Source organism: Toxorhynchites rutilus, chromosome 2, assembly GCF_029784135.1.
Source record: "Toxorhynchites rutilus septentrionalis strain SRP chromosome 2, ASM2978413v1, whole genome shotgun sequence".
NCBI lineage: Eukaryota > Metazoa > Arthropoda > Insecta > Diptera > Culicidae > Toxorhynchites > Toxorhynchites rutilus.
Genome location: NC_073745.1, coordinates 27315760 through 27339366, shown reverse-complemented (window position 1 = coordinate 27339366; position 23607 = coordinate 27315760). Strand labels below are relative to the sequence as shown.

Here is a 23607-nt window from a genome sequence, read left to right as displayed (position 1 = left end):
CCTATCCAACACCTTATGATCGTAATATTGTTTTTGCTATTATTCTGATGTTTCATAACACGGCACTCTATTGATTATTCGCCGAAAATGAATAAAAAATATCCTTGAAGTTAGCCTACGGTTTTTGTAGCAGTGCAATATGGTGAGCCAATCTCAGGATAAGAAAACATTTAAAAATAAAGGTTTTTTTTTTGAATGAATCAATAGTAAAACAAAACGTCAAAAAATTACTCAGCTTTGTGATAGCAGAGAATCATTATCCATTTGAGTTGTATGAGTATTCCATTCCCCCACAAACTGTGGATAGTCTAACTGCATACAAATTATGTAGAGTTTTTACAATCCAAAAATTTTATGAGTAAATATTTACGTGCTTACACAAAAAAAACACATGTTGACATATTTACGCTAATTTATGTTTTTTGATTAATTCAAGGTAATCAAGGTCTTTTCTAGCCACCAGTTTACTCGGGCCCGAAAAAAGAGGTCTGTATTTGGGCTGGCGGAAAAATATATCTCGCAAGACCACGTGTTCGATGTCGTAATAGCCTTGGCCAATAACGCATTTACATTAACTCATAAAATTAGTGATTTGAGGGGGATTATTGTTTGTAGTCTCTTGTAGATTAATTTAAATACCATCTGAAAAATCCTCTGTGAAACATTAAACATTAAAGTCGTCCTATCTGCTGTAGCGCATTTTTTATTTTACCCAGATTCATCGAAGTAAACGCACTCGGAAAGGAAAATTGAACGCCCGGACGAGAGAGCGAGAATCGTACGTCATAGAGACACTCATTCCCATGGAGCAAATTCTTGTTAGGAGTTGTAAACAAAACGAGGACGGAGAGTAACTCAATTATTCGAACTACTTTCAGTCTAGAAATGCTTTGGTCAACTCAGAGTTACCAAGAGAAAATCATTTGGTTATGATGGGTGAGGATTAATAGTTAGTCGCAGTTTGCACAGATTGCGATCTGTGCAGTTTGCGATTAATCGTAAATCACATCATGCTCCCTTGTTTTCCATCCTTGGTCGTTGAGTTCTCTTCGACTTGGTTAGTGGTCATTGTAGTATTCATTTGAGTTTCTCTTTCCATTGTTTTACCTGTTACGCATGGTTGTATTTGTTGAACATTTTGTGAGTTCTCGTTGGTTTTTCCTGTATTATTGTCTCTAGTAGTGTTCACTTTCTTGGGCTCGCCTTCAGATGTATTGAAGTGACTAGAGAACAACTGTCTCAGTCGTGGTGGGTTAGGGTCCGGTGCTTGTAGTCTTCTCTTTTGTTTGGCTTCACGATAGGTGATCTTTTCGGTGGTCTTCATACGTTGAATTTCGAGTTCATCGGTGTACACTGGGCAGTCTTTAGATAAGGTGTGGTGTCCTCCACGGCAGACAACACATCTTCTCTCTTGCTGGCATTCAGTTTTGTCATGGTATAAATTCGCGCAGTTGGCACAAGTCTGATTTCCTTTGCAAACATCTTTCTTATGACCAAATTTTAGGCATTTCATGCACCGCAGTGGGGGTGGGATGTACTGTCGAACCCTGCACAGATGAAAACCTACATCAATAGAATTTGGGAGGGTTCCCAAGTTGAAGGAAAGGATGAATGCTCCTGAGTCTTCCAGCTTTGCACCGTTCCGCCGCTTGATTCGGTTTACATTGATAACATGTGCGTGTTTCAACTCCTCTGTGATTTCCTCGTCTTTATGCATATTCAGATCTGGACAGAAGATGGTTCCACGGGTTGTGTTCATTGTAGGATGTTCCATTATTGCGATGGTTATTGTTCCAAGTTGAGTCTGTTTCAAGAGCTTTACTGCTTGCTGTCTGTTTATGGTTTTCAGTAGCAGTCCACCATCCTTCGTTCTTCCTATCGTGATATTGGATGTGATACTGTCCATTGCCTTTCTGATGAAAAACGGGGAAACAGTAGCCATTGTCTTTCCTTCGTCCGTACGTTTTAAAATCAGATAACGTGGTCTATTGTGAACAGCTATTGTGTCCACTTTTTGTTGTTTAGTAAATTGATATTCCTGGTGAGTTGCTCGAACAGCTGTCCTTTTGTTTCCTTTGTTTCCTTTATTGTTTCCTTTTGTAAGCGTTTGTGTGCTATCCAATTCCTGTTGATCCACGTCCAAACTACTGAACCTAGATCCAAAGGTCCAGGATGGCCCTCCGTCATTGTCCAACGACCTCCCTCGTGACTTCTTTTTAAATTCTCCTGCTACGCGTGAAAATTAATAGAAATCGACTATGATCAGACGAGCTACAGTGGAACGATGCTTCTCTCTCGGTAGCTTAGATCGAACTGACGAAACATTTTTTTTTTGATTACAGAAGTTCATTAACCCATTACTGCCCAGGTGTGCAAGAACTTGATCCAAATGACATGAAACTTTCTAGTTCATCTAGGTTTGTCCCGAAACGGGGAGGAAACGCAATATTTTGGTTTGGAGTTCTTTGGAAGTTGAGATACCGTTCTGAATCATATTTCCGACGCTTAAGGCATATGATGCAGAGAACAGATCTAAGCCTTATTCACCGGTATTATTTGGTTGATATTTTCAATAAATTAGTTCAATATGCTTTTAAGCTTTCTATTTTGGTACCTATTTGATTGATGCTTTTCAAATGAAGCGTATAAGAATCAAACTTCGGACACTAAATCAAATTTCGGACAGATTGAATTCAAATTTCGGACATTTTATTTGTAATTTTTTGGACGAAAGTTACATTACACTTGATTATATTTTATAGTCAACTGCGAAACACTTACCAAGCAATCACAGTAAGCTGTTAACGATGATGAGAACTGATGAAATACGGGAGAAATTTAAATATTGATGAACGGGTAAATTCTACGTGCTCACGCTAAGCAAACGTCAAACGATAATGGATAGTGTTGTCAGATTTTTGCCGATTATGTTATAATTCAAATGTAGTTCTCATATGAAATGATGGTGAAACCAAGGGATTACTCTAAGGCAGTGATTTTCAACCGGTGGGGAATTTGATCATTAAAAGGGGGGAATTGTGCAAGGGAATATTGCACATTTACTTCACTTTGAAGATGCCAATGATTAGCAAAAACAAAAACATTATTGGATACGAAAAACATTGCGATCCTCGGTAAACATTTCCAAATCTGAAACGTATTATTCAATTGAGCAACTTTTCAATGTTTGAAAGACTTTCGTCAGTGAATTATGATGAAACAGACGACGAAACAGTACAGAAGATCATAAAAAGGAAATTGTACAGCATTTGTCAAGACTTTTACAAGAAGTTAAACTTGAAACATATGTTCCTTATATCAAAGAACAAATTTGGACATGGTTTGAAATGCCTACCTGCTGGCAGTTACGAAAGATTCGGATCAATTTCAGAACAAACTCATCGGTCTACAAATGGTCGATTCTTATCCTGATATGCGGAATAAACGTTACGAGCAGGGTTGCCAATAATATTTGAAAAAACTGGATCATGTAGAATCGTTTTATTTTAAAAAAGATCGGCTTTGGCTCATCAAAAATGCTTTCCAATGCTTGGAAAATAGAATTTTTTTTAAGTGAATATTTATATGTAGTTCTTGAAAAAGCGAAATAAACCATTAATTAATGATATAGTTCAAGCAGATCAAAATAACGTTTCCAGCAACTCGAGCATTACTGTGATACAATATTTGAAGATCTTTTCATCTAGAATCACTAAAAATGCTTATAGATGAAAGAAAATCGTCGCAAAACTCGATAATGCGATTGATTGAAGTGCATGGGGCTACGGTTTCAGGTTATAGATCGCTACATCGAACCATACCTCTGTTTTTTTTTTCTTCTGAGGCGACATTTTGACATTTCTGTAGTGTTTCTTTCGACCATTTTCGTTGCTAGCTTTTCGCACTCACGTAAAACGTACAAAAAAAAACAATATATTTATGCACGGAGCCTAACCTTACCTTTCGTTTGAAGTTTTTGCGTGGTTTGCTTTAGCTCCCATTCGTTAACATTTGAATAAGGACATATGAAAATTCCAACGAATGGGAACTGAAACAAAATACTCAAAACTGTCAAACTGACGCCTCCGTGTACTGATTTATGCAGTGATCTATGTGTAAAAATGCTGGAATAATATTTGATTGGGTCCCACAATATTATTTCATCACTAAAATGAGCACATCCAATATCTAAACAACATTGCTCAAGTATTACTTTGATATTGAAATTATCAAATTTTGGTATTGAAAAACTACTTCCTTCCACCTTTTTGGTATTTTACTTTTTGTACCAGATTTGCTCAAACAAAATTTTGGTATCAAGATCAAAAGGAGGTCAAGTATTTTGAAAAAATATACATTCTGTCAAATATATTTGTATTTGTAATTTCAAATCTTCCCGCTGACTTTTTTTTCATTTTTTAAGTTGGTACTGCTGTCAGTGGTCTTAATGTCAATTTTGAGCGTGATCTGTCATTTAGTTTGTTTACGCCTTCATTTTTTTTTCTCTGCAATTTTTGGTATAAATATTTCTATTGGTCAAAGATATCATGTGAAATTTTGTGTTGTGCCAAAACGTTGGAAATTTTGCGGAATACATTTGGTGACTCAACTATGTCGAAAACACGGGTGTATGAATGGTATAAGGAATTCAAAGACGACCGAGAAGAGATAAACGATTTTCCACGTCAAGGACGACCATCCTCCTTTGCAACTGAAGAAAACAAGGACAAAATAGAAGGAATGGTGCTCGGAAATCGTCATTTAAGTTTGAGAGTGCTAGCTTTTGAATAAAATATCTGTCATGAGACCGTTCGTCACATTTTGGTTAATGTTTTGGGCATGAGAAAAGTCGCAGCACGATTAGTGTCAAAAGAGCTCAATTTTCATCAAAAATTTCATCGCGATCAAGTGGCTGAAGACATCTTTAAACGATCCAATTGTGATACCACGTTCATCCAACGCATAATTACTGGCGATATGGCCCGTGTCACTTTTACTTACTCAAATTACCGCTTCGTGGGATTGTTGTTTTGTTTTGAAGGCGATAATATAAATTTAGATGACAAATAAATTATTTTATTTAAAAACACAACTTCTGACCAACAGAAACCAATATCCTTTTGAAATAAACGGAAGCAAGGTCGAATGGAGCACATCGACTCTATAATTTTCTGAACTCATTTGGAGGACCTATAACATCTGATGTTTATATTAATTCAAAGCCAGCATAGAACGTGGGCGCAATGAACTATTTTGGGTAAGATTTCTTGCTATGTACATAACACCAGTTGTGGTCGAAATGGTAGTTCAAAAAGCACTGCGCGCTAACCGTTATTAGCTCAGAAGTGTAATCAGGAAATAACATTGAATAAAGAAAGATCAATCCAATCCAATATACTTTGGATCTAACGAATGATGAATGTCAAAAAACAGAATTCGTCAGGGGATAGGAAGGGTGGAAAGGGATAATATTAATACATTGTGAATTTATTTTACATAAAATGGGTAAAACTGAAGACCATATATAAAAAACTGGATAAAAGTGGATAATATATGAAAAACTGGAAGATTTCAGGATTTAACTGTTTGACTGGATCGAGTAAAAAAATTGGAAGAATCCAGTTTAAACTGGAACATTGGCAACGCTGGTTACGAGTGTTGTTATCTTTTGCGTACGAGTTATGTGAATCTGGATTACCTACTATGCTGCTGATGGGAACAAAACACCGTAACAGAGTGAATATCGAAGACATGAGGTGTGCTTTTCGACAAAGTTCTCAAGAATTACGATTTTGGCGGAAATCGTTCAGGCTCAGGTACCATACTGACTTTCCAAACCTTATATACCTTTTTGTAGTCAGATACAAGTATAAAATCAAATTTGTTGCGAATATAACTTGAACACTGTTTGTATTCTTACATTACTTTACTGATATACTACAGATTTTTTTGCAAAATACTGATAGGGGTGAAGCTCTGGAATTAATTTTCGGTAAGGGGGGGTGTTCAACTCCATCCAAACTCCTTTTGCGCAGACTGTATTCCAATGGATGGTGGGTGGACGAACACTCGTTTGATTGTTGGGTGTGCGAAATTATCGCAAAATTCGAAGGATGAAAATGAACGATGAATAAATGACCACGCACTTCATAGCAACAGCACAAACAACGTTTATTTTCAACCACTATTTACATTTATTCTAACATAACACAACAAATTCTACAAGTAATAACACTGATGACTATTAACCTTAACTGACTGGACAATCTTTTCTCTCTACTCTGCCTGTCTATTGCTTCTGTCTTCGAATATACAACAAAAACACACATACCACAGACATACATGACTCTCACAGCCGTTACCAATTGTGAACTCTTCTTGTGCTCAGGATCGTTCAATTCTCAGAGTGGTTATAATATCAGTGATGTAGTGTTGGGTGGATGATAGCATTCCAACATTCTCACCCACCCTGAAATTTCCAAAATTTCTGAACCAAATACTATAATTCTCAGAATTTTCGCTAATGGTTATACAACGCCTTCCTTTAAACTCGTAATGGAGGTTGATTATCCTTCAATCAATTTTCCTTTTCGTGGTAGTTATGTAGTCAACGACCGTTCGTTTGAACGGGCGAGATACAAAGACTCGTAATGATATCATCTTCTATGCTGCATATGATTCAAAATATTCTGTAAAGAATAGTAGTGTAATAGAATTACTTCGAAATGATTCCATTCCATTCTTAATCGATTGATCGGGTTCTTCATTCTCTTCGTTGATCGATATTATTCGTAAATCCAATGGCCAAGATGCAAATTTTCTATTTCAGTGGAAAATGTATTCCGTTTTTTCTAAGAATCACGAAGTAGTTGAATCCTGTATAATGAACGTCCTGCTCTCACCCACCGTCGAAGATATTATATGCTTGAGCTCCGATAAACGTTCATTTCCTATTCCAATTATGTTTAGGACTCGATTGAATTCAGAGTAGTGAGGTTGTGAACATGAATATTTGGTTTATACAGTGAGGTTACTTTCCGCCTTCGTCTTAATTTTCCTTTCCGATGAAAATCTAGTTCTTTTCCCAGTGATTTAACTATCACAAATAAAACCTTGCCGTATTCTACACATCGATCGCATGATAACGGTTGAAACAGTCCATCACCTTTGGAGTTGGTCTTGTCTGGTAAATCATTCAGCATTCTTGATCAATATTTTTAAATCCTTGGAATCCAGGAACAAGGTTATCTAAATATTTAGAAACCAAGGTACAAAGATTGCTGGTTGTTTCTGAAGTGTGACGAGGCATCGACCCCCCTCCGGATACCACCCAGCCGAATACTGATTCATTTAGTTCTGGTAGTTGATTTCCTAGGAGAATTCTTCGACCTGTTTTGAAGAATTCGAAGAATGATTCAATGCCCAATACAATGTCTATTTCCTTGGATTGAAAGAATGTAGGATCTGCTAATTCGATCCCGTTCGGTATCGTCCATTCATCTGTATACACTGTAGAAGTTGGAAGGTCCGCCGTTACTTTTGGGAGAATTAGAAAATCCATATCTTTTGAATATTGAGTTGTTCGTGAACGTACTAGTATTGCTTTCTGAACCGGAATCTAGTAATGCGCGGGCTGGGAACCTGTTGCCTTTGTCATCCTCTACAAAGACAATCGCAGTAGCCAATAAAATCTGAGATGAATTCTGCTGAAACGGAGAAGCCATGTTGGCTGACACATTTGCTGTTTGTGTTGATACCGTTGAATGGTGCGATTCGTTCACAGACTGATGATCGTCGTTCTCTACTGGTTCTATATTTTTTGCTTTGCTATCTCCCTCTGTTTTAAAACAGACCAGCGTGTGATGTCGACCCCTGCAATTCCGACAAAAATATTTAGACCTACAATCTTTTGTTCGATGACCAATCCTGAAGCAGTTTCGGCAAAGTGAGTGCAATCTCAGCAAGCTATCTCTCTCCGATACTCCTAGTTTCTGAAAAGCCTCACATTGATATAACAAATGTTCTCCGTCACAAGCTATACAATGACCCTCAGATGTTTTCACAGTCATGTAACTGGCTTTCGTAGTAATCGGCCTTGGTTTCGGAATCGATGGTTGCTGATTTGTTACCCTGATATCCGTGAAATAATTTGGTAGAGACTCCAGCATTTGTACCCTTCGGCGAAGAAATTCTGTCAAGTCGACCAACGTGTCTTGTTCCTTTGTGGATGCGAATTCCTCCCATCCTCTACGCGTTACTGGATCAAGTCTTGCAGTGAGGATATTAATTAATAGAAGATCCTTATAGTCCTCTGGTCGAACCACTTGATCGAGATTCTTTATGATTCTTTCAAATCCTTCCAATAAGGTGTGAAGTCCATTGACAGATTCCTTGGCTAATGTTGGAAGCAGAAATAATGACTGAATCTGTCGCTTTTTTAACTGTTTGCTGTTGTTATATCGTTGCATCAACATTTACCATGCAATCTGATAATTAGCCTTTGTTATTTTTAATGAATCTATCAGACCTTTTGGTTCTCCTTGAAGACAGCCCTTCAAATAGTGGAGTTTTTCTACTTCTGGTAGATCCATATTTGAATGAATGAGCGAGGTAAACAGATCTCGAAAACTAAGCCAATCGTCGATTTCACCGTTGAAAATCTGTAGATTAATTTTTGGCAGACGGACGCGGTCGAACCCATGTCCTGAAGCCTCGTTAACTCGGTTTGAATCTTCCATATACAGTGGCATTTGTCGTTTTTGGGATTTATCTACGAGAAAAGCCTTTGCCCTGTAATATCTATCGCTACCATCCTGTCTCTCCTTATCGTAACTCTTGTCCTCATCTATGAAATCTTCATGAGCCCTGATTTCTATCAAAGTGTCACATTACTTTTCCCAAAGCTCGTCTAACTTTTCTAAACGAATATCAACACAGTCCCAATATCGTCTTCCGTGAACTCTTCCACAAACCGCCAAATGTCGTTGAAGGAGCATTGTACGTCATTGAATCTCGCTATAAGCAGCCTCATGGATGAACACTTCTTGACAATGGATGGCGTAGGCGGCATGATGACGTAATGTTATCGTGGTACCGATGATAAGAAATAGCCAAACCAATGCACCTCTATTGTTACGGTATGCCTACAGCGCAGCGTTGAGTTGTTGATCACCACAAGAGTATGTTCCTTACACTCCGTTAGGACAGTGGACGAAGAGAAGGGGACGGGTATACCATGTAGTATTCCAAAAAAAAAGCTTCGGTGAACATATACCGTTCAAACTCACCCGATGGACTAATTGTTGTACCGAAATTCAATAAAACAGTTGAATCTGATCAAAACAACGATGGATGAATGCTTCGTATAGTGGAACCGCTGTCCTTTTATTGTGGATGGTAGAATCGTTCTGGGTGGATGAGCCGTTCGATGCAACAATTTCATTTTACATTCCGTTGAACATAATTCTTATGCTGTATGCTCTATGGTACCAACAGCAGGCGATTCGATGCAATGCCTGGTTCACTCTTCGGGGTTCAATTTCCATGGATTGGCAATCCTTGTTATCGCAGTCCAATCTCCAGTCTCGTAAAGATAAGTGTGTCCACAAACGTACCGAAAATATATCAGCGTTAGTACTGAATATAGGTGCTAGCTCCGACTGGACATATAATGTTTGTTCTTACTAACCTGAACAATATAAAATGTTGCTGAATGTCCAGTGTATTGTTTTCCAATGACTCCACTTCAAAGTTGTTTTGTGCTGCTAGTTGAAATGGCCGCAGATCTATTCTTTCCACAATGACGATCGTAATCAAAAACTGTTGGTGACTTCCTCAAGCCAATGTTCCTTCCACAGGTTTATACTCCTTCCAAAGGCTATTACTTCCGATTCCTGATCCGGTTCGAAGGACCAAAATGTTCAACTCCATCCAAACTCCTTTTGCGCAGACTGTATTCCAATGGATGGTGGGTGGACGAACACTCGTTTGATTGTTGGGTGTGCGAAATTATCGCAAAATTCGAAGGATGAAAATGAACGATGAATAAATGACCACGCACTTCATAGCAACAGCACAAACAACGTTTATTTTCAACCACTATTTACATTTATTCTAACATAACACAACAAATTCTACAAGTAATAACACTGATGACTATTAACCTTAACTGACTGGACAATCTTTTCTCTCTACTCTGCCTGTCTATTGCTTCTGTCTTCGAATATACAACAAAAACACACATACCACAGACATACATGACTCTCACAGCCGTTACCAATTGTGAACTCTTCTTGTGCTCAGGATCGTTCAATTCTCAGAGTGGTTATAATATCAGTGATGTAGTGTTGGGTGGATGATAGCATTCCAACAGGGGGAATTGAGCAAACACGGTTGAAAACCACTGCTCTAAGGAAACAATTGTGATATTAATTTTATAGTTATTATATCATCAGTGCATTAAGCATTTCAAGATATTAGAACAAAGTGTCCGAAATATGATTCAGAACGGTATCTGACGTGTGAAATTTCATACGCTGAGCCGATACAGTATGAAAAATGGAAATCATTTGAATATCGAACAAAACGGTTTTATTTCATAAAATTCAACTTCAACAATTCCATTCGTTCGCTCACTTGCAAGCTTATCGGACGCATTCTTCAGTCGATCCGAAAGAGGTGTTTTTTCACATCGATTCTATTGTGTTTTTTTCATCCGGCGCGCTTGCAAGCGTGGTGAATCTCAACCAAATAAGTGGTGTACGATCGAGACACTGAGGATCCATTCAACAGATCACATACGTCACACCGCAGCGACAAGTAGAAGTTTATTTCTTTTTTTTCTCCTTTCTATCATTTCTTCCACTTTCTGTGCATAACAAATACCATTGTTTCGCTGGGTGTTTACGTAATCATCAAGCGTTGGCATTAGGGTGACCATCTTCATATATATTGCACTTGAACATCTGTTGGAACTTTTTTCATTTTTGAATTTAATTTAATAAAAATTAGTTTGAATAACTATAATTTTCTACTGTAACTAAAATAGAAGTTTATCTTATTATATTTTTTTGGCAGACTTATCTCACTTCTTAACTAGGCGAACCTAGCCAGAATTTTCACCTGCCCCCGGGCTTCTGAATGCCAAAGGGGGACTAGGCTCTGCGGAATGCACGTATCTGCATGCTCGTGCTGTTTCAGTCCTGACCGAGAAATTGTCGGACAATCGCGCAGGTGCTAAGGATGACCGACTTTTGGATGCCGGCCAATTCCTTCTCCATATTCAACACCTTTAGCGCTTCCAGAAGTGTCTTCGGGACAATTCCAGTTCCAGAGAGAACGACTGGAACAATTCTTGGGACCTCCCTTAGCCCCCACAGTTCCTTGAGCTCCACGGCCAATGGTCGGTACTTGCAGATTTTGCGACCGTGGGTCTCCTCCAGATTCTGGTTCAGTGGAATAGCGACATCGATGATGGTGACTTTGCGGTCGCTCTTGTCGTAAACCATTATATCTGGCCGGTTGTGGTGGATCGAGAGGTCGGTCAGAACAGTGCGATCCCAGTACAGCTTGAAACGGTCATTTTCCAGGACAGGTGCAGGCAGGTACCGGTAGTTTGGTACGTTGTCTTCCAGTAGAGCACATTGGAGCGCCAGTTGTCGATGAACAATACGGGCCACGTTGTTGTGGCGCTCGGTGTAGGCTGCGTTGGCCAAAACGGGACAGCCTCCCATAATGTGCTCTATGTTTTCACCTGGTTGATGGCACATCCGGCAAATGTCATCAACGTCTTGATGCCAGACGTACCGCCTGCAGTTTCTCGTCGGCATTATCCTGTCCTGGATGGCTATCATGTCGGCTTCTACTACTGAAGAGAGTTCACCACGCGTTAGCCACAGATTAGATGCGGCCTTGTCGACGTGTGGCCGATCCAGTTGATGGGGGTGGGCACCATGCACTGCCTTCTGCTTCCAAGCTGCAATCTTCTCCTCCACTGTCTGCAGATTGCAGTTGAGTTGGTACTCCGCTTGCGCCAAGTGCAGAGCGCTGTATCCTCTGTCGGCGGCGCAGACAGCCCGGTATAGCGCGTTTTGGTTGGCGCGTTCTGCGAAGTACTCGCGCAGTTGTCGTACCTGGGCAACACACAGTGCAGATATGTCGACTATTCCAAGTCCCCCTTCTTTGCGTGGCAGTGAAACTCTCTCCAGTGCCGATTGAGGATGGTGCATTCCGGCCTCTTTAAATGCTTTCCTCATCCTCCTCTCAAGGTCCTCTAGGTCAGTTTTGCTCCATTTGACTACACCAAAACTGAAGGTCAGCAGGGGAACCGCGAATGTGTTGATCGCGCGTACCTTGTTCCCCGCGTTGAGGAAAGTCCTCAGGACACAGTTCACTCGACTCAAGAACTTGTCTCGCAGCTCCGTCTTGATGTCGGAGTGGCGAATCCCGGTGAGCTGTCGGAATCCAAGATATTTATAGGATTCGCCACGAACCATGTCTCTTATGAACTCGCCGTCATAGACCTCGTAACCTCCGGATTCGGTAAGCTGCCCTTTCAGCATATGGACACAGCGGCACTTGTCAAGGCCGAACTCCATGCAGATGTCCCTGCTTATGTCTTCGACAACCCGGATAGCTACACCTAGACGCTGACGTGAATCAGCGTAGACCTTGAGATCATCCATGTAGAAGGTATGGGTCACTTCTTCGTGGGCGCCGTCGCCATACCTTATTTTATAGCCATGACCGTTTCTATTGAGCGTCCTACTGAGGGGGTTCAGTGCCAGACAAAACCAAAGCGGGCTGAAAGAGTCGCCTTGGAATATCCCCCTCTTTATCTGCAGCGTTCTAGACTGCAACACATTTTCCCCATCACTGAGGTGCAGAGACGTACTCCACTGCCTCATCGCATGCTGCAGGAACCTAACGACGACGGGATCAATTTTGTAGAGCTCCAATACCCGGACGAGAAACGAGTGAGGTATGGAGTCATAAGCCTTCCTGTAATCGATGTAGGCCATACTTAGGTTCCGGTGGTTATATACCGCCTGGCCGACTATGGCTGCGTCGATGATGGCCTGGTCTTTGCAGCCATGCGTATTTTTCCTGCATCCTTTCTGCTCTTCTGCGATGATGTGATGCTGTTCGCAGTGAGCAGAAACTTTGGCGGTAATTATGCTGCTCAGTATTTTGTACAGACTCGATAGGCACGTTATCGGTCTGTACTTTGATGGGTTCAATGTGTTGCTGTCTTTCGGGAGGAGGAAGGTGACGCCACGGGTGGCGAATTCAGGAAGGTTGTGTGGGTCACGTAGCACCTTGTTGAAGCACTCAGCTATCTTTGGATGTGCGACGCTCAGCTTCTTGTGCCAAAAGTTCTGGACACCATCGGGGCCCGGGGCTGCCCAGTTCCTCAGGTACCGCGAGGCTTCGCGGACATCGTTCTCTCCGACGATGATAGCTGGCATCTCTCCAATTTCACCACAACTCTCCTCCTCCCGTCTTAACCACATTTGCCCGTCGCGATGTTCTACTGGGGTCTCCCAAATACCAGCCCAGAAGTTCGTCACATCGCTAATATCTGGCAAACCTTCGCGGTAGTCGGGCTTCTCGTCGCTAATGTGGTCGTAGAACGCTTTCTCGTTATCTCTGAACATCCGATTTTGTTCCTGGCGCTTTGCAGAGTCAGAGTAACGTTTCAGCCGTTTTGTAAGGACGCTCAATTGCTGTACCAGTGTGTCGAGTTTTTCCGTCAGCTGGTGAGCTCCCAGCTGGCGAAGTTCAGTAGGCCGCACGATCACAGCAACTTGGCGACATAATTTCACCGATCTGCTGCCTCTTTTGTACGCCATCAGTCTTCCAATTGCGGCGCGCTTGTTTAGGATCCGTTGCTCCAATCTCCTTTGCCATGGAGGCTCACGCCTTTCACGGAGATGTTGGAGCAGTCCGCCTCTTGGCCTAATACGGTATCCTAAACTTTTGGCGGTCGCCACAGCAGCACAGTAAACTTTCAGTTGCAGCTCCTCCATGTTCTCAGCATCAACCAAGTGCAGCGGAAGAACGTGCTCGTTCATGAGCTTTACTGCACTTGTCAGCCTGCGGGAATGCTGCAACTTCGGGATCCTGGGGCGCGACAAAGGGTCCGTGTCGCGGAACTGTGAGATCGCCTCGTCGTAGTGGAAGACCAGATCGCGTAGTAGTTGTTTATCTGGCTGTGGATCTTCCGGCTCAGGGGGTTGTTGTACTGTGGCCTCCACTGGTGCTGATTCGCGTGCCCCACTCGCGAATGAATTGCTCAGCCGTACTGAACTTCGTCTCGACACATCGCTTGCTCTGCTTGTTCTGGAGCTTAGTTCTCTCTGCACCTGCTGCTTGATCTCGTCGACTTGCGTTTGGGAGAGCATATTGTTGCGTACAATCGCTCTACGCCTCGCGTTCATCGCGTTTTGGTCAAGCCTCCCGACGAACTCTGGATACGCTTCCTCGAACATTGCGAGTATTCGAGGGCGACCGCTCATGTCCGTCTCCAAAGCAGTGCAGATGTAATAGGCGCGGATCACGAATTCGTTCATTTCGTGTGTCCACATGATCCGTCGCCTAGTAGTACCCACAAGTGTGGACGACTGTCGTCTGACAGTCGCAACACGCCTCGTAGGCGCAGCGTTTCGTTGGTGATGTCGATGGCTGCTGTTTCCGTGTGGCGGTAGCTCTTCGGGTTGAACCCGGCTGGTGGCCCGCTCTTGCACATCGCCCTCCAGCCGCTGGCCGCTCGCTCTTACGCCCGTTCCAGGACCAGCTCCAGTTCGGGGACCCTCCTCGGGTGATCGTATTCGTAGTATTCGTCTTGACCTTAGCTCCATTGTCTGGGTGTATCTCCTTTGCCCGGGAGACAGCGGGTTGGCAAGGCCTCCATGACCCGGGAGGCCTTCCCCGGGAGAGATATAGCGCTCTGACTCGCTCGCACCCCCTCACTTAGCCACTTTCGACACCCGTTCTCGGAGCCAAGACCAGGTGTGTGTTTCCAGTTCACGCCCGATCTAAAAATGTCGTCATATGATCTTCGTGGAGGCGTGAGATAGGAACATTTGAGACCAACAGGTAGGCTCCTACCCTAGTGTTGATCCCCATTTGAGAACCAAATATTTATTTATATATATATATATATATATATATATATATATATATATATATATATTTATTTTTTAATTTTTTTTTTATTACCAATAAATTCTGTTCATATCGAACAGTTGACGAAATTTATTACTATGGCTGAAGCTATGGCTATGGCTATGGCTGAAGGCGGGGAGGATCCCGCAACGACGCCAACGTATATCTCTGATACGGAACCCCCTGAAGAACCGGAAGGTGAAGTAGAAATTGGAATAGAAAACGTAATTTCTGATGATGAGGAGGATGAAGAAAAACTGGATTTTCGTCAAAAAGTATACCCTGAGGGATCCAAAGGCCCATTCATTGTGTACTTTAGGCGAAAATCCAAACCCCTCAATGTTATTCGCATATCTAAAGAGCTGACAAAAAACTTCTCAGATGTTACCGAGATTACTCGGATGGGGCCAGACAAATTACGAGTTGTCGTCTCCAGCCGGACCCAAGCAAATGATATAACCCGTTGCGATCTCTTTGCGATTGAGTATAGCGTATACGTGCCCTGTCGTAACGTAGAAATCGACGGCGTAATCACCGAAAAGGGTTTGACCCGAAATGATATACTCAAGGATGGAGTCGGTCGCTTCAAGAACTCTTCGCTTAAAACTGTGAAGATTCTTGCATGCGACCAACTGAAATCCGTATCTATTATAAATAATAAGAGAGTTCTCAGTTCGACAAATTCTTTTCGAGTAACCTTTGAGGGCTCGGCCCTTCAAACTTCGTTTCGATAGATGCGCTTTGTTTACCTGTTCGATTGTTTGTACCCCGGGTAATGAGTTGCAACAACTGCAAGCAACTTGGTCACACGGCCGTCTACTGTTGCAACAAAAAGCGTTGCGCAGATTGTGGAGAGAGTCATGATGGGACTTCTTGCGCAAAAGAGCGCAAGTGTCTTCATTGCGACGGGGCCCCCCATGATCTTTCTCAATGCCCGGTGTACATACAAAGAGGGGAAAAAATCAAGCGTTCCTTAAAGGAATTTTCAAAACGGACTTATGCAGAAATGCTTAAGAATTCCGTGCCAACGACGCAGGACAATCCTTACTCCCTCCTGCAGAACGACGAGCCTGTCGCAGACGCTCCCAATGCGGGAAGTTCTGGTACTTCGCAGGGTGCCATTTGGAAAAGGAAAATTACTACTTTTCCATCACTCCCCAGTAAGAAGTCCGAAATTTCCCAAGTTGGATTGAAACTTCGAACCGAACGTGCTGAAAATAGACCGAAGCAAGTACCTCCTGGTTTACACGGTTCTTCTACTAACCAGGGGTCCTCAGCACGTTCCGGAACAACACCCAATACGTCTGTTCCTTTTTCGCGGTCAAAGCAACAGTCACAACCTGGCTTGTTTGCGCTTTCTGACCTGGTGGACAACATTTTGAATGCTCTAAATATAAATGACCCTCTTAAAAGCATAGTATTATGTTTGCTTCCGATTGTGAGAACATTTTTGAAAGAAAAATGTGGTTTTTTAGCAGCGTTCATTTCCCTCGATGCCTGATTCAGTGCAAGAGGTCAAGGATTTGACCACTGTAATACAGTGGAATTGCAGAAGCATCATCCCTAAACTAGATCAATTTAAATGTTTAGTTCATAACTCTAACTGTGATGTATTTTCCCTGTGTGAAACATGGCTTTCTTCAGCCGACGAGCTGAATTTCCACGATTTCAACATTATTCGCCTCGATCGAAATGACTCGTTTGGTGGCGTACTATTGGGGATTAAAAATTGTCACTCCTTCTATAGAGTCACTCTCCCATCGATGATAGGCATTGAAGTTGTTGCTTGCCAGACACAAATCAATGGCAAAGACCTCTGCATTGTTTCGATATATATCCCTCCCAGAACTACGGTAGGCCGCCATCAGTTCTTTGATACTATCGAGGCAATGCCGGAGCCGCGGTTAATCTTAGGTGATTTCAACTCCCATGGAACAGCATGGGGATCACTTTACGATGACAACCGTGCCACTTTGATTTATGATCTGTGCGACAACTTCAAATTGACAGTTTTGAATACTGGGGAAGCAACCAGAATAGCCAACCCTCCTGCACGGGCAAGCATGCTAGACATATCTTTATGCTCTTCTTCGTTATCCCTGGATTGCATGTGGAAGGTAATCCAAGATCTCCACGGTAGTGATCACCTACCAATAATTTTATCGATCGCTAATGAATCAAGCTCTCGTGAGTCAGTCAATATTTCGTATGACCTCACGAAGAATATTGACTGGAGAACATTTGCGGAAATAATATCTGAAGCAATTGTTTCAATGCATGAACTTCCTCCACTCGAAGAGTATAACTTTATATCGAGTTTGATTTACGAAAGCGCACTTCAAGCTCAAAAGAAACGTGTACCGGCTACCACTTTCCGACGTCGTCCTCCATCACTTTGGTGGGACAAGGAGTGTTCAAAGGTCTACCTTGAAAAATCATCCGCTTTCAAAAAATTCAGGAAAACTGGATTAGTGGAATGGTTTCTAAAGTACCAAGCTCTAGAAGCCAAACTAAAAGGTCTGATTAAAGCAAAAAAGCGTGGATATTGGCGGAAATTCGTCAATGGTTTGTCAAGGGAGACCGCTATGAGTACTCTTTGGAATACGGCTAGGAGAATGCGTGGCTGGAACCATACCAATGAAAGCGAGGAATACTCTGACCGTTGGATTTTCAAATTTGCAAGGAAGGTTTGTCCCGATTCTGTTCCTGCACAAAGCGTCGTACGCGATATTCCGCTCCAATGCGATTATGAGAATTTTTCGATGGTAGAATTCTCAATTGCCCTCCTCTCATGTAACAATTCAGCTCCGGGGTCGGACAAGATTAAATTCAACTTGTTGAAGAATCTTCCCGACTTGGCAAAACAGCGTTTGCTGAACTTGTTCAACAAGTTTCTGGAGCTGAATATTGTCCCGCATGACTGGAGACAAGTGAGAGTGATAGCCATACGGAAACCCAACAAGCCGGCTAGCGATCACAACTCGTATAGGCCGATTGCAATGTTATCCTGTATTCGTAAATTGTTAGAGAAAATAATTCTACTTCGTTTGGACAAGTGGGTCGAAACGAACAATTTGCTGTCAAATACGCAGTTTGGCTTCCGCCGAGGTAGAGGGACAAATGATTGTCTCGCGCTGCTATCTTCTGAAATCCAAATCGCATTTGCTCGCAAAGAACAAATGGCTTCCGTTTTTCTCGATATCAAAGGGGCATTTGATTCAGTTTCCATGGAAATTCTCTCAGAGAAGCTTCATAATCGTGGACTTTCACCAATTCTCAACAATTTCCTGTACAATTTACTGTCAGAAAAGCACATGATTTTCTCTCATGGCAGCTCGAAGTCTTCTCGTTACAGTTTTATGGGCCTACCACAAGGCTCCTGCCTAAGCCCCCTCTTGTACAGTTTTTACGTCAATTATATGGATGATTGTCTAACTAGAGACTGCACGCTGAGACAACTTGCAGACGATGGAGTTATTTCCATCACGGGTACTAATCCCGTCGCTCTGCAAAAGTCGTTGCAAGATACCATGAACAATCTGTTCACGTGGGCCCTCAAGCTGGGTATCGAATTCTCTACGGAGAAAACTGAAATGGTCGTTTTTTCTAGGAACCACGAACCCGCCCAATTCCAGCTTTACCTATCCGGCAAAACGATCCAACACTCTATGTTTTTCAAATACCTGGGTGTATATTTTGATTCTAAATGTACCTGGGGGAGACACATTGCGTATTTGAAACAGAAATGCCAGCAAAGAATCAATTTTCTCCAAACAATAACCGGAACATGGTGGGGTGCCCATCCAGGAGACCTCATTCAGTTGTACAAAACAACAATATTATCAGTGTTAGAATATGGCAGTTTTTGCTTCCGATCAGCTGCCAGGATTCATATTCTCAAGCTGGAGAGAATACAATATCGTTGCTTGCGTATAGCCATGGGGTGTTTGCATTCGACACATACGATGAGTCTCGAAGTTTTGGCAGGAGTACCCCCGCTTACTCTTCGGTTCACAGAATTATCCTACAGATTTCTCATCCGTTGCAAGATCATGAATCCATTGGTGAGTGATAACTTCGAAAATCTACTCCAGTCTACACTCAGTCAATTTATATGTCTTTATACCACGAGTACCTTACCCACGACGAGCACCCTTCACCAGGCATCTCCAACCAAGTTTGCTTCCCATACTTCTGCAATTCTTCTGTCATTTTTGATCTGTCCATGTGACAAAAAGTCACAGGTGGGTTGTGTACTAGACACGACCGCATAGTTGACGTAGGATTCCGTTAGGTTGTCTGTTGATTTTGGATATGTTTGAAGAATTTCATCGTTAAACTCTTTGATAATGTTTTGGTGGCCGTTTGGTTTGGTTGTTAGATATTGTTTGTTCACTCCACCAGTGTCTACCGCGTGATGATGATAGAAAGATGGTAAACAGTCGTTGGATGGTGCGTATCAGATAAAAGATACCGAAGTGGTGATGAAAACCACCCTCTGTGACCCTAGACGAGATGCCTCCTATGTTATGTATGGATGAAATAAAGACTCACCAACTCACCAATGCACAATGGTCCAGGAGATGCATTTCAGTGGAAATTAGCATTTAGAGCTCGACAGTTATTCTCTAGACAAAAACTGTCTTCGACAAAGTTGTCCATACGATAGAGCGCTCATTTTTATGTTATCAAAAACAGGGTGACCAAAATTTTGGATCGATTTAGCGCTTTGACCATAGGGATTTTTGCATTCATTTTAATATTTCAAATTCTACATCAAAACTGACTTCGTTTACCTTTTAGAGCTCATCAATTCCAATATTTTGCGATGTAGAACTTGTCAATATCTTAATCCTACTTAAAGTTATTGATGTCTTTTACCCAAACACTCATGATTTTAATTTCAATTTACTCAAACACAAAAAATAACATAGTGTTGAGAATCACACATCATGTATATGCTCTTTCTAATGCCGTCAATAAACTTTGTTTAAGTTTGCCCCAGAAAAAATGACAAACAATTGAAGAGAGCGTATTTTTTGGGAAGAAATATCAATAACTTTGAGTGAAGTTGAGATATTGACAAGTTCTGCATCCCTAAATGTTTGTATTAGTAAGCTTTAAAAGTCTTCCGAAGACAGTTTGTATGTAGAAATTGAAATCTAAAAGTTAGAACAAAAAACAGTTTTTTTCATGGTGACCCTAAAAAAATCGAAAAGCGCTATATCGGTTATTTCAAGAGATAGAAAAAAACTTTGTTCTACAAATATGTTTCAAATAATTGGGACTACAACATTGTCGAACTATGTTTACCTCTATCTATAAAGATAAGAAAGTTAGATTTTTTATTTTGGTCGAAGACTTTTTTTTTGTCTAGAGAATAACTTTCGAGCTCTAAATGTCAATTCCCACTTAAATACATCTCCTGGACCATTGTGCAATGTAATATAAGATAATTACCAATACCGTACACAATTATCAATTTTTCTCATCAGTAAAAGCATGTTACTTTAATATAGAGAAAACATATTTGAAATGAGGAAGGTAATTTTCTTTTACAACTTTTACTTTCTGAGTGTTTATTCAGCCCAATGCGATTTAATTGGACTAACTGAACCTAATACTATATGTAGAGCATATGGGAAATCACTTTTTGTAATATTTCTCTACTTTTCCTGTGTGGCATTAAACTGCCAATCATATAATTACTCAACATGCATCATAATGATGTGAGAGTAACGACACACCATCCACTCACCCCTCAACCGTCGGTTTTCCGTTCGGTTCCCAACCAGTCCACTTCGTTGCTACACATCGTTCGTGTGGTGGGTGACAATAACCGAATGAAGTCATCATTTTGCGAAGGCAGCGTTCTTGAGGTAAGTTGTGGCGGCAGTTGTCGCGCATTGGGTGACTGCAGATAAATGGCCAGTTCGCACATTTCCAAATTTTCTCGCCGTATAAACTTTACTTGGATGAAAATAAACACAACAAAACAGACAGCTTAAACCAAACGACCCGTTCTCGAGCGGGAACACGATCTGGTTTTTATTTATGAAAATAGAAATAAATTGTTTCATAGATCAATTCATTTTTAACACAACTTCTACCATATACAATTTTACACTTACACTTGTGCTAAATTTTTCACAATACACGATCGGTCATGGATATTAAATTCTACGAAACAACCAACATTAAAGTTCCAAATTTAAATTTATTTGTTAGAATTAAACGTGTCACTCACCTTACTTGCTATATTAAAATGCCCCCGACTTACATATATTTGCAATGCCGATTTCCCCTGGGCACCTTGATTTTGATGTGTTTGTTAGGGAACACATCTCGGTAGAAACAAAAGTTTCCCCTCCTTTCATGTATTCACAATGTTGATTTCCCCCAGGCAGCTTGGTTTTGATGTCTCTGTTTGGGACCCGCCGCATGTGTCGTCAATTTCGACCAATTAGAAGTGGGTATTTCCGTTAGGATAAGGGTTGAGATTTTTCAATTGTTCGATAGTTAGTTTCATGACATATATTATTTTCTTCAATATAAAAAATTGTTATTGAGTGCCGAAATCGATTGACGCGAAAAATTCATCAATCCATCATGAAATGACTGAGCAAAAAGCGTTTGAAATTGGACAGTTTTCACGAAGTGCTCGATTATCGATTTTCAATTTGTACCCCAATATGTTCCCGAAAGACGTAATGCTACGTCAAAAATCCATGGAATCCCAGATCACCTACGCTCCGATTCTATTGCGCCGATATTTTCGGCAGAATATGGGAAAGTTGGATCTGATAAAATGTTCTTTACTGACGGTTCATTCATAAACGGGTCCACTGGCTTCGGCATCTTCAATGAAAATTCCAGTGCTTCTTTCAAACTCAAAGATCCTTGTTCCGTGTATGTCGCTGAACTGGGTGCGATATACTACGCACTGGGGATCATTGAAACATTGCCCATCGACCACTATTTTATTTTTTCAGACAGTCTCAGCTCAATAGAGGCAATCCGCTCAATGAAGGTTGATAAACGCTCATCTTATTTCCTAACTAGAATAAGACAACTATTGAGTGTTTTGGTCGAAAAATTATTCAAGATTACCTTAGCATGGGTTCCCTCTCATTGCTCGATTCCGGGGAATGAGAAAGCGGACTCGCTAGCTAAGGTGGGCGCTTCAGAAGGCACACTTTTTGAAAGGCAAATTGCTTATAATGAATTTTTCCACATTCCTCGTCAGTATACGCTCGTAAGTTTGCAGCGCATGTGGAGTGGTGATGAGTTCGGTCGTTGGTTACACACGATTATCCCTAAGGTCTCGACGAGTGCATGGTTCAAGGGATTGAATGTAGGTCGTGATTTCATTCGCGCGATATCTCGGCTTATGTCCAATCACTACAACCTAAACGCGCATTTCTATCGCATTGGGCTCGCAGCAAACAATCTTTGTGATTGTGGCGATGGCTACCACGACATCGAGCATGTTGTCTGGTCGTGTATCCGGTTCCATGCTGCTCGCTCTCAGCTCTCTAGAGCACTGAGAGTACAAGGCAGACAATCGGAGATCCCCGTCCGGGATATCTTAGGTAGCCGTGATCCTGATCTTCTGCTTCATCTATACCTGTTCCTCAGAAACGCCGATGTCAACGTTTAATGATGTTTCCTTCGTTGTGTCCCCGTTTCATATCCCTCCTATCCAAACGATAAACTTTTACTTAGTCGCGGCAATACATACACACACTCTTTACAGATACACGGGCCAAAGATTGTGCAGTCCACTGATCATTCAACAAGAGCCAAAGGTTGTACCGCTCATGACAACTCTACACGAGCTGATGATTGCGCCGGCTAGTGACCATTCTATCCTGGATTCCTCGAGTCGAGAAGACGCACCACGCTAGATATGGGGTACAGACTAGGGGGGCGTTGCTGATTAATGGTCAGCTGCATCCCAATAGGAAGTATCCCGTGTCGGGCACACGTACAGAGCATCGAAGACTGCAACATACCAATTATGAGAACACTTGTAATACTAACCTCGAGCCAACCGCGAGTAATCGGTTTCATATTACTAACATAGTTGTAAGACAAAAATTGTCAAAATATTGGACTCCCGGCCCCGTCAGGCTAACGCCACACGTGCCTTAATAAAATATATATTTTGGAAAAAAAATATATATATTTGCATGTAAAAGTCCTACATTGATGTTATGGGAATCAAATGAAAGCTGTTTGATAAGGTTCATTGGATTTGTTATTGAGTTGGTTAGCAACAAATTGTGTTAGCCTACAAAAAGTTTGAAAAAAATGAAAGAAATCGATTTTTTATTACTTCCTGATATTTTTGTCCACGTCATCTACATACACCCAGATGAAAATATGTTCATAACATATTCCTACACAAGCAAGTATGAGCTTCAAAATGATATGCATCCC

At 41.5% G+C, this 23607-nt stretch overlaps 1 protein-coding gene across 1 annotated transcript in view; it reads left to right on the top strand.

Annotated features, from left to right (window-relative positions):
• LOC129771811 (insulin-like growth factor 2 mRNA-binding protein 1) overlaps positions 1-23607 on the top strand; it is a 280305-nt gene that overhangs the window by 13217 nt on the left and 243481 nt on the right. The gene's annotated exons all lie outside the window — the stretch shown is intronic.